Genomic DNA, 12,659 nt, shown 5'->3' on the forward strand with positions numbered 1-12,659 from the left:
TGTGCTCCATTCATGAGTCAGCGAGGTGGGTCAGAGAGGTAGGTAGAGAGTCTCCAGTATCTTCAGGTAGTTCCTTTTGGTACTGAGCCCAGATTTTACCACTGTTTTCTGTAGGGAAGATTCATGTGGTAGAATCTTAATCTGTCACACCTGGAAGCAGAGTCACAGCTTTTGTATTTCTATTTCACCTTCATTTTTGAAAGATATTTTCCTTCTTGGTTGGCAGTTTTTCTCTCAGTGCTTCATTTTTTTAAAAAATAAATTTACTTATTTATTTTTGGCTGCACTGGGTCTTCGTTGCTGCATGCGGGCTTTCTCTAGTTGTGGTGAGCGGGGGCTACTCTTCATTGAGGTGCGCGGGCTTCTCATTGCAGTGGCTCCTCTTGTTGCGGAGCATGGGCTCTAGGTGCGCGGACTTCAGTAGTTGTGGCCTGTGGCTCAGTAGTTGTGGCTCGCAGGCTCTAGAGCGCAGGCTCCGTAGTTGTGGCACGGGGGTTTAGTTGCTCTGAGGCATGTGGGATCTTCTTGGACCAGGGCTCGAACCTGTGTCCCCTGCATTGGCAGGCAGATTCTTAACCACTGCACCACCAGGGAAGTCCTCTCTCAGTGCTTTAAAGATGTCTCTCCACTACCTCCTGGTCTGCATCATGGCCAGCAAGATGTCTGCTACCATCCTTATCTTTGTTCCTCTGCACATCATCTGTTTATCCCCTCTGCTCGCTTTCAACATTTTTGTCTTTATCATTGGTTTTTTAGCAATTTGATTATGATGTGCCTTGATGTGGTTTTCTTCATGTTTTCTCTGCTTGGAGTTTGTCGAGCTTCTTTGATTTGTGAGTTTTTAGTTTTCATCAAATTTGGAAATTTTTCAGACATTATTTCTTCAAATATCTTTTCTGTCCTCTCCTCCACCCCACCCTCTCTTTCTGGGACTCCAGTTATATGTATGTAAGGCTGCTTAAAGCTATATCAGCTCACTGATGTTCTGTTCATTTTTTTAACCATTTTTTTTTCTATCTGTGTTTTATTTTGGATTGTTTCTATTGCTATGTTTTCACAGTCAATAATCTTTTCTTATTTACTGTTTAATCTGCTATCAGTCCCATTCGTTGTATTCTTCATCTCTAGAATTTTGATCTGGGCCTCTTTTATATCTTCTACTTCACTCTCATGATGCTCATGTGCTCCTCTACCTTCTTGAACATCTGAAATGTATTAATAGTAGCTGTTTTAATGTCCTTATCTAAAATTAGCAGTATAATTTCTGGATCTGTTTCTATTGGTTGATTTTTCTTCTGCTTGTTTGAACGATAGGTAATTTTTTAATTGGATGCCAGATATTTTGAATCTTATGTTGTTGGGTACTAGTATATTTTTTTTGTTTTAGGATTTTTTCTTTTAGATATTTCGGTAGTTAATATGGGATGCAGTTGTTACTTGGAAACAATTTAATCCTTTTACTGTGTGCTTTTAAGCTTTGTTAGGTGGGTCCAAAACACCTCTTAGATGGGAGCTAATTTGGCTTGGTATCTATGCCCAGTGTGTTGGGAGGTCTTTCTATTCTGGCTGGTGGGAACACCAACTCTTCAACGGTTCTCTCTCTCTCTGTGGTAGCCTGGAAACTCTCTCCAGACAGTGAGCGGGGACATTGGTAGGACTCATCTCATTTCTTTTCATTCTCTCAGGGATCACTGTCCCGTCTGTTATCCAAAGTCTTAAGACCATTGTTTTATATCTTTTGTTCAATTTTATAACTGACTAAGGCAGAGGATAAATCTAGGTCCTGCTACTTCATCATAGCCAAAAGTAGACATTGCTTTTATTCTTTTAAGTGATCCTTTTTATTGAAACATAGCAAACATACATAAAAATGTACAAATCCTAAGTGAATGGCTCCATTAACTTCCACAAAATAAACACACCTGTGTAACCAACTCCCATATTAATAAATAGAACATCACTAGCACCCCAGAAACTTCATGTTCCTTTCCAGTCATTAAATCTCTTCCCAGAATAACCACTGTTCTAATACGTAGCACAACAGTGCATGTTTTTGAACTTTATATAAATGGAATCCTATAGTATGTACTTTATGTCTGGCTTCTTTCACTCAACGTATTTGTCAGATTCATCCATGTTGTTATGTGAAGCAATAATTAATTCATTTCCATTGCTGTGTAACATTCCATTTTATGAATATACCACGTTATTTATTCTACTGTTGATGGGCATTTGAGTTATTTCGAGTTTGGGGGCTATTATGAATAGTGCTGCTATGATCATGTTTGCACATATTTTTTGTGTACATATGTATGTATTTTCAGGAGTAGAACTGCTGCGTCATAAGCTAGGCATCTTTTCTACTTTAGTGGATACCACCAAATAGTTTTCCAAAGTAGTTATCCCAATTTACATTCCTTCTAGGTTTATATGAGAATTCCAGTTGCTCCATATCCTCACCAATACTTGCTATTATGTCTTTTTCTTTTTAGCCATTCTGATGGATTTTACTTACACTGCCTTTCAGAACACGCTACAGACATTATAAAACTACCAGGTGGAATGAGCTAACAGTGCACCAGTCTGAGACTCCTGTATATAAGGTTTTCTTCTCAATGGCTTTGAGCATTCCTAAAAGCATTCGGTTGTTACATTTGTGTTCATCAACATTATTTGAGTGGAATTTGTTTGATGATTCACCAGGTGAAGATATGGTGGGAGGGAAGGCAAACAGGGGCATTCTTGGCAGAGAAAGCAATACATGGAAAGGAAGTCATAAAAGGACCTGGCTCAGGGCTACCTGGTACAATTGTACATGATTCTTAGAATCGCTTCTCACTTCTTTGTCTGTGGGAATGGCACCTCCAGGAATTATGCAGTGCACAACTCATCAATCTGTACACAGCAGCCATGCCTCTAATGGTCAGGGATGATACGAAATTTGCTGTGACTGGAGGGCAGGGTGGGTGGGGTAGAGAATCAGGAGAAGCCAGATCCAGAACTGAGACAGTATAACTGACTCAGATATTGACAGAGGCTTACTTTAAAGCTCCACCCTGCCCCCGCCCCTACTAGATGAAGGATCGTACAAGCTTCCTCGTCTTGGATCCCTCAGCCTCTGAGCCAACAGGGCTGCCACTGAAGTGGGGCCGGGGTGAAACCCAAGCCAGGAAGGAGAAATGCTGAGTGTGCTCCAGCTTGTCTTGCTACATGACTCTGGTCTCAGCAAGTTGAGGAACCAACGCCCTGTCCTTCCTCTATGTTGGGCTTCCTCTCTTGCCTGCAGCCTCAGCACACTCCTGTGCCTGGGAAAATTGGTGACCCTGGATGGGACACTGTGCCCACCTAACTAACACCTAGGTTTGTGTCACTGAGGCACTGGAAGTGGTTTCTGAAGGCACAAGAAAGCGAAAGGAACATCCCAGGTCCCCCACATACCTCCCCATGACCTGCCAGAGTGAAGGGTATCCCTCTGAAAGAATGATACTTTTTGGGTTGACACTCTGTCTATAAGCCCTCATTACACTTTGTGTGTGTGTGTGTGTGTGTGTGTGTGTGTGTGTGTGTGTGGTATGCTTGTTAAGGGCATTAAATGGTTAAAGTAGGGCTACCTGTTGGGTTAAAAGGAACTATCCACCGTCTGTCAGAGAGGGCAGGGTCTCTTCTGGAAGGACAGGTTCATGTTCAAGCTCTGCCTTTCTTCCAGTTACTCGGACAAAAAGTACTTGGACAATATATTCCTTAAAGTAGAAACTGGGACTGATGGAAGGGTTCCAGGGAATGACAGAGAGACTCTCTCTTGGCTCCGGCAAAAAAAGGAGTAGCTCTAGAGCAGTAAGTGGTAAGGTTAGGGAGTTTGGGATTGACATATACACACTGCTATATTTAAAATGGATAACCAACGAGGACCTACTGTATAGCACAGGGAACTTTGCTCAATATTATGTAGTAACCTAAATGGGAAAAGAATTTGAAAAAGAATAGATACATTTATATGTATAACTGAATCACTTTACTGTACAACTGAAATTATCACAACATTGTTAATCAACTCTACTCCAATATAAAATAAGAAGTTTAAAAAATAAAATAAAAATAAATTGAATTAGAAGAATAGCAAAAACTAATGATAATGTTATTAGAAATTAATCAGGCAAAAAAGATGGAACATCCCCAGTAAAGCAGTATAAAAAAAAAAAAGAGGGGCTTCCCTGGTGGCGCAGTGGTTGAGAGTCCGCCTGCCGATGCAGGGGACACGGGTTTGTGCCCCAGTCCGGGAAGATCCCACATGCCGCGGAGCGGCTGGGCTGTGAGCCATGGCCGCTGAGCCTGTGCGTCCGGAGCTCCGCAACGGGAGAGGCCACAACAGTGAGAGGCCCGCGTACCGCAAAAAAAAAAAAAAAAGAAAGAAAAAGAAAGAAAGATGTGGTAAGATGGCACCTCCCCAGAAGGAGGCAAAAGCCAAAGCAAGGAACCTGGGAAAGGTTCCATGGTTGCACCAGAACTCTGGGACTAGAGTGGACATGGTGAGATCAGATGTCAACTGGAGATTTGGCCCTGGGACTAAGTTAACTAGGATATGAATAGATAGATACCTTTCCAACCTAGCTTTTTGGCTTATTTTTCTGCTTCTTCACAAGGTCAACTTTTTTTTTTGGCCACACTGTGTGGCCTGTGGGATCTTAGTTCCCCGACCAGGGATTGAACCCATGCCCCTTGCAGTGGAAGCGTGGAGTCCTAACCACTGGACAGCTAGGGAATTCCCACAAGGTCAACTTTTTTTTTTTTTTTTTTTTTGCGGTACGCGGGCCTCTCACTGTCGTGGCCTCTCCCGTTGCGGAGCACAGGCTCCAGATGCGCAGGCTCAGCGGCCATGGCTCACGGGCCTAGCCGCTCCGCGGCATGTGGGATCTTCCCGGACCGGGGCACGAACCCATGTCCCCTGCATCGGCAGGCGGACTCTCAACCACTGCGCCACCAGGGAAGCCCAAGGTCAACTTTTAAATCAATCAACAGGCGTACACACCCCTGTGGCTTGAGACTTATGAGGAGCAGAGAACAAGAGACACAGTGTCTCCCCTCAAAGAGGCTACTAAGTAATCAGAGAGAGAAGAATAAGGCAGGTGAAACGCCTAAGGAGTAGTACAACTGATATGATTTTGTGTTTCTATTTTAAGCCAAAATGAAAATTAGCATGAACTCCCTGAGCAGACACCAGCTGGGCAACAGTGAGAGCGTGAAGCATCCCAGGAGGCAGGGAGGAGCTGTCCTGATCCTGGGACTCAGAATTGTTTCCAATTCAGCTGTAAGTGTTGATGATCCATGTGTGAACTGTCAGATAGACTGTAATATCCCTAAAAAAATGAATAAACAAGATAATGAAAGGCCATATCTAATTAAATGCTAATCTGTGTGGGCTGAGGGGATCCACATGTACCCAAGAGGTTCCAGCTTCTAGGAAATGTACAATTCTTGCTGGACAGAGCCTGAAGGAAGGGTAGGCTTGGGATAAACAAACAAAGGGCATTCTGGACAGGTGAACAGTGTGAGGAAAAGGCAAAGAAATATTCACCTTCCAAATCACTCCCATTTCCATTGAATTTGAAAGTTTTCAAAGAAACTTAATAGCCCTGCTCTTTTTTTGATCTTCTCAGCAGCCTCAAGCATTTGACAGAACAGAGATTCCCACTCACAAAGAAAGTGAAAACTCGAGAGAGTCTGTTGATTTTGTTTGCTCAGCCTCCCTCTCTCCCATTTTCTGCATCTAGCGTCCTGGTTTTCCTTGGAAAAACATCTCTCTCCACTCTCAGACCAACCAGTGTTCTGACTCCACCCCTGAATCCAGGGTGGGCCTAACCAGACCTGGTCTACTACTGAACTACCACCACAGTAGTTCAGGGATGGGCATGTGACCCAAGTAGGCCAATGAGACTCACATCCAGAACCTTTGCTGGAAAACTGGGGAAGAGAATAAAGCCAATGCAGAGGAAAGCAGAGCCAAGAGACCATTTTCTGTTGACATCGTTTGGGTGTTTGGGTGTGTTTGGGTGTTTAGATCCAGCCGTGCCTGAAGCCAGCATTATCCTAGGGTTTTTCTGAGAGGTGAGCCATTACATTCCCTTCTTGTTCTAAGCCAGTTTGAATCTTATTTCTGTTACTTGCTACTAACAGAGTCCTGGCTGATTCAGAAAGCTTAGACCATGTATTTAAATTCTGATCCTGTGCTCTTAAACTAAGTATAATAACTGGAGTGATGGTAGTGTGGGAAAGGATTATTAAGCATGGTGGGGTCAACCTGGTAAGGCCTGACTAAAAGACATGCTAGGAAGTTAGACAGGAATAGGGAGCCTCAGAAGGTTCTTGAGAGAATTATCATATGATATTGCTTATATGTGGAATCTAAAAAAATGATACAAATGAACTTATTTATGAAACAGAAATAGAGTCACAGATGTAGAAAACAAACTTATGGTTACCAGCAGGGAAGGAGGTTGCGGAGGGATAAATTGGGAGACGGGGATTGACATACACACACTACTATATATAAAATAGATAACTAATAAAGACCTACTGTATAGCACAGGGAACTCTACTCAATACTCTATGATGGGCTATGTGGGAAAAGAATCTAAAAAAGAGTGGATATATGTATATGTATAAGTGATTCACTTTGCTGTGAAACTAACACAACGTTGTAAATCAACTCTTCTCCAATAATTTTTTTTTAATTCTACAAAAAAAAAAGATTCTTGAACAATTTAAAAGAGACATTTAAAGAAAATACCGGTACAGTCAGTGTTCTGTTTCTTAACATGGGGAATGGTTATAGCCCACATACGTTGACTCTAAATTATGCATGTATGTTTTTTACTCTCTTCTGAATAAAAACATGATATAATGTGTACCTTTGAAAAATGAAAAAGAAAATAAATAATGTGGAGGTGATGATTACGGAATGGAATGGAGAAGAGAGACCTTGAAATCAGAGATGCAGGAAGGAAGCTGGTAGTGAGATGGAGGAGTAGGGTAAGGAAGGATGGCATAGAGCAGTAGGAATACGGATGGAGAGGGGTGGAGAAGTGAGAGATGCTTCCTGCATGAATGAGGGCATGAGAAATATATAGCTCCAAATACTGGTAATGATGACAGAGACAGGGTAGTTGAGAGGGAAGGACCTGGTTGGGAATATTAAGGGGGCGTGTATGTGGTTACATTTTGAACTTGTTCAGGTGAGAACATCCAAACTGTGGGTCTGGGGACTTGCCTGGCGGTCCAGCGGTTAAGACTCTGCGCTTCCACTGCAGGGGGCACAGGTTCGATTCCTGGTTGGGGAACTAAGATCCCACATGCCATGAGGTGAGGCCAGAAAAAAGGAGACAAACTGTGGGTTTGTAATATCATTTGGTTGGAAGGAACAGAAGCTTCGTTGAGTTAGCTCAAGTGGGGAACTGGGAAGTCAAAAATGCAGGCTCCTCCCTCTGTATCTCTGGGGCACATGTGGTCTTTCCTCTGCTCTTCTCTGCATCTGCCGACCAGGTCCTTCTGCTTCCTCGGAGGGAGGGCCCACCTGGCAGAAGCTGGAGTGCCCTGCGAACCCCACAGGGAGGCAAGGCCACTGTGAAAGAAGCTGAGTGAAGGCACCAATGGAAATTCTGTCAAATATGTCTGGAAGTGACCAACTGGGTGACGAACAGTTCCTGATGTGGACAAGGTGTAAGGTCTGTGTTCAAGGAAAGCCACAGAAAAGAGAGCTTGGTTTTAGCCTGGGAAAGGGAAGCAGCAAGGTTAAGATCTGATGTGTCCAAGGATGCTAGAAGACCTTGCGGCCAGTAACATTCTCTACCGGACTCTTCCTTTCAGCTCAAACAGACTCTCCCATCCCCAGCCCACCTCCAGCTCCCCTACACCTCCCTTCCTTCGGTTCAAACTCCTTAAAAGCTGCCCATGCTCCCTGGCTCACCTCCTCCGCACTCCTCCACCCTCGGCACCATGCCTGCCCTGTTGGCTCTCCTTAGAAGTGTGCTAGCAAGGTGTCCGAGGGCTTTCTGGTCGCCATATCCAGACGACAGATACTCCCCAGCTCTAATCTTGTTTCATTCATTTGTTGTTCATTCATTCATTGATTCAAAGAATATTTGGTAAGAGCCGCTACTTTCCCTGTGCTGGAGGTACGATACTGAGCAAGATCCATTAGGCAGAAGTTCTCTACAGAGACAGTGTCTACTTCTTCCTCCCAAAATGCCACATGCTCACATATGCACCCATGCACACGCACGCGCACGCAGGCACACGCACTTGCTTTTTCTGCTTACATCCTCCCCAGAGCTTCCCACTAGGGACTCAGCTGCCAGGCATGTGATCTTTGAGGGACACAGACAAATGAGAAGGAAGTTAGGCCAGTAGCCTAAGGAAGCTGGGGAGGAAGAGGGGCCAGACGGCCTGGAGGGGCACCCCAGGATGTACACATCATCACCTGGCCATTTGCTAGTGGCCTGGGGAGTGTGTAACTCTGAATGGCAGGCACCCAGTGGAGAAGGGCACATGGCCAGGATCTCAGGTTCTGGCCACTTCAGGCAGTTCTCGAAGCAAGACCCTTCCCAGAGGGCCAGGGAGGCACCCAAGGGACTGGTTGCAGCCTTTGGGGAGACAAGCAGTCTGGGCACATGCCCGCTACATCATACTCCTTCACTGAATCCTGGCCTTGCTCCTGGAGCGTGCAACTCCTAGAACTGTCCCCATGAGGAAGGGAGTCTCTGGGCGGGACCCTGAGTCCTGGGCTGAACACTGGCACCCTATAAAGTCGAAGAGCCAGCCCGTCAGGGAACCCCAAGGGTTCTGGTGATGGAAGGTCCCAAAATGTTCCTTTCTTTCTCTTCCTAGGGAATTATATAAAGTAAATGAAGAATAAAGAGGAGAAGGAGAAAGAAGATGGGGGAGGGAGAAAAGGAGTAGGAAAGGAAGGAGGAGGTGGAGAAGGAAAGCATTTTTTTTTAAAGCACAGCCCTGGGCTTCCCTGGTGGCGCAGTGGTTGAGAGTCCACCTGCCGATGCTGGGGACACGGGTTCGTGCCCCGGTCCGGGAAGATCCCACATGCTGCGGAGCGGCTGGGCCCGTGAGCCATGGCCGCTGAGCCTGCACGTCCAGAGCCTGTGCTCCGGAACAGGAGAGACCACAACAGTGAGAGGCCCGCGTACCGCAAATAAAAAAAAAAAGCACAGCCCTGATCATAGTATTTCTCTGCTTAAAATATTTTAATAACTTCACATTGCTCATTGGATAACCACATCCCCCCTCCCTCTTCTCCCCCTCCCTCCTCACCCCTTCCAGTCATAGGAGGCCTGAGAGGATGTGTTCACACAGCTCTTTTGGGAAATTGCCCCATGGGGTTGCAACAAGTGAAACAGAGGGAGCACAACAACGGGCCCATCATAAGGAGCATTGAGAACTACAAGGAGGAGGGTTAAGGGGAATTTCCTGGCGGTCCAGTGGTTAGGACTCTGCGCTTTCACTGCCAAGGGTATGGGTTCAATCCCTGGTCGGGGAGCTAAGATCCTCCAAACTGAGTGGCCAAATAATTAATTAATTAATTATGTTTTTTAAAAAAGGGGTTTTAGTCCTAGGTCTGTGACTATAGGACCAAGGGAAAATCATGGTCCAAGCCTCCTTTTCTTTACCTGGTCAGTGGTCAGGGAGGATAAAACCTGCCCTGCCTGCCTCACTGGGTTACTGGGAGGCTCAGGTGAGATAAAGAGCCTAGAAACCTTTGTGAATTATCAAGTACTGAACAAATAAGGGATTGTTCCTACTATTGAGGAAACTACCTTGAGAAGTGTCAGAGGCCCACTCCTTTCATCTCTAGTGCTTTTCTTTCTAATAATCCTTCATGTCATTATAAGACCTTACGCTTTTCAAAGTACTTTAATATATATTGTGTCATTCGTTCTGACACCATCCCTGTGCAGCGGCCAGGCAGGGCTGCCCCTTGCTGGGCATATAAGGGCAGAGGCTCAGAGGGGTGAAGTCACCAGAAGGTCCGGTGTCACCGGGCAGGCATGATGTGGCCGAGCCAGGCCCGAGCTCAGGTTTCCTGACCTCAGCGTGGGGCCTGCTCTGCTCCCAGCACATACTGATGTTGTTTCTTTAGATTCTAAACCTACAGAGGGTACAGGCAGGGTCTTCTTAGGGGATGAACTTCCCCATGGCAGGCATCACGGCCTTTGGGTGGGGCTATATCAGGGGACACTTGAGCTTTTGCCAGTGAGACAGGCTTGGTCTTTGAAGATCTACTCGCCCTGGGCCCCTGGGAATTTGCCCAGGCTCCTTTGTCACTCCTCTGTGTCAGTGGTCAGCCAACCACCAGAACAGAGGTGGGTCTTTTGGATCATTTTGGAATCCTTCCTCCAGGTGTGATTCTAACCACAAAGTGTGCTGATGCCTAGTGCCACACAAACATCATTCTCACAACCGGGGAGTGTCAGCCCTGTCCAGCCTCTGGGGTAGGGTGAGCACAGAAACACAGGCCTGCTCCCTGACCGGGAGTTGCTCACAGCTGGAGAAACAGCAGTGCACGGGAAATAATGGCAAAGAGGACGGCGTGAGCACCCTCTCAAGGGGGCGACACGATGACCCTCCTGGATAAAAGACAGTATGAGCACAGAAAGACAGAGACCTCTGGGGACTGGGAGGCTCCGAGGCAGCTTCCGGACTGGGGACACCCGGTCCCCCTCCCCTAAGTCGGTCTCCAGTCAAACTGAAACATTCTTGCTGTTCGTGAACCACACCAGGAAAGTGCCTCTGCAACATTCCAGGATGCGAAAGCCAGGCCCTCGGTCTGACTGCTGATTGGTGGTGTGTGAGTCAGGGGAAAGGGCACTAGACGGCAGTCTCGAGATGCAGGACTCTGCGCCTTGACCTACACCAGAGCCGGAGGAGGCAAAGAGATTCGGGTGTTTTTCCTGTCAAGGTCAAATGCCCGGGTGGCCCCAGTTTGGCCTCAACTCAGGTGTCCCGAGTTTCTGTTGTAGGAGCCTCCCCTCAAGTCGGTGATGATGGCGAGCATTCCAGAGGGAAGGCGGCAGGCAGTGGGAGATACGATCTGAAATTCAAGAAGGAGAGCAAAGCTAGAACGATAGCGCACCAGGTGGGCAATACCTCCCACCCCACCACAACCTCCACTTCCTTTCCCTGAGTCCCCGAGGGGCTGAATGAGACAGAGAAGAGTGATGGGAGTTGTTCCCACAACATTTATGATAGTTAAAAAAAAAAAAATCAGAGACATCCTAACTGTTCAATACGGAGAGTGACCTGAAATAAATCATAAACTTAAGTAGCCATCCAAAACAATAAAGCTTTTAGAAAATAATATAGAATGTCTTTGTGACCTTGGGGTAGAGGAAGAGTTTTTAAGTAAAATGCATAAAGTGCTAATCAAAGAAAAAAATTGATAAATGTGTCTGTCTATGTGAAAATTAAGCAATCCTGGTTATAAAATGGTACCACCAAAAGAATGAAATGGGGACTTCCCTGGTGCTGCAGTGGTTAAGAATCCGCCTGCTGTGAAGGGGACACGGGTTTGATCCCTGGTCTGGGAAGATCCCACGGAACAACTAGTTGCCACGGAACAACTAAGCCTGCGAGTCACAACTACTGAAGCCTGTGCACACTAGAGCCCACGTGCCATGACTACTGAGCCCGCGTGCTGCAATTACCGAAGCCCACGAGCCTAGAGCTTGTGCTCTGCAACAAGAGAAGCCCACGCGCAACAACGAAGAGTAGCCCCCCGCTCGCAGCAACAAAGACCTAACACAGCCAAAAATAAATTTTAAAATAAAAAAAGAATGAAATGGCAAGCCACAGAGAAAATGCTTGCAATGCATGGAAGCCATAAAAGGCTCAAAGCCAAAATATAAAAGAACTCTTATAAAGCAGTAAGAAAAAAGTGACCCAGTAGAAAAATGACCAAGAGACTTGAAGGGGCAATTCACAAAATAAGACACAGAAGTGCCGTGTCATAAGCATGTGAACCGGTGTTCAACTCTATTTGTTGTCAGGGAAGTCCAAACCAAAACCACGCTGAGATACCAAATGTCTAAAACTAAGAATGCCGATATTAAGTGTTGGTTCTGATGTGAAGCCACTGGAACCCTCATACACTGCTGGCAGTGCATACTGTTATTCCCACTTTGGAAAACAGTTTGACGTTATCAGCTGAAGTTGAAGATATGCATTCCCTGTGACCCAGCAATCACACCCCTGGGTGTATGTGCAACAGAAATGTGTCCACTGTGTATAGGAGACGTGAGCAAGAATGCTCATAGCTGCACACCTTGTAATAACCCCAAACTGGAAACAACCTAAGTATCCATCAGGAGACAATGATAGGTCGTATATTCACATGACAAAATATTATATAGTAGTAATGGATGAACAACAGCCAGACACAACAACGTGGATGAATCTCTCAAATAAACGAAACAGGAGAAAAGCCAGACACGAAAGAATACACTCAGGTAAAGCTCAAGAAAGGACAAAACAAAACCACAATCTTTAGATGGTAAAAGAAAAAACAAGAAGCAAGCAAATGATTACCATGGAAGTCAGGAGACAGGTTACCTTAGAGAGGAAGGAGGGAATTGTGACCACAGAGGGTCCTGCAGGGG

At 45.7% G+C, this 12,659-nt stretch overlaps 1 protein-coding gene across 8 annotated transcripts in view; it reads left to right on the forward strand.

Annotated features, from left to right (window-relative positions):
* The window catches only part of KIF3C (kinesin family member 3C), a 76,972-nt gene that overhangs the window by 22,143 nt on the left and 42,170 nt on the right, over window positions 1-12,659 (forward strand). For 5 of the 8 annotated variants that reach the window (XM_027113650.1, XM_027113651.1, XM_027113647.1 and 2 more), the window contains exon 1: window positions 5,189-5,305. The exons of 2 other annotated variants lie outside the window; for them this stretch is intronic. The gene's annotated coding sequence lies outside the window, so the exon portion shown is untranslated. Of the gene's footprint in view, window positions 1-5,188; window positions 5,306-12,659 lie in introns of those variants that run through there. One more of the 8 variants, XM_027113645.1, reaches the window with a different exon arrangement.

The sequence above is a fragment of the Aethalodelphis obliquidens genome, unplaced genomic scaffold (assembly GCF_003676395.1).
Source record: "Aethalodelphis obliquidens isolate GAN/ISIS:26980383/991018 unplaced genomic scaffold, ASM367639v1 scaffold12, whole genome shotgun sequence".
NCBI classification, from domain to species: Eukaryota; Metazoa; Chordata; class Mammalia; order Artiodactyla; family Delphinidae; genus Aethalodelphis; species Aethalodelphis obliquidens.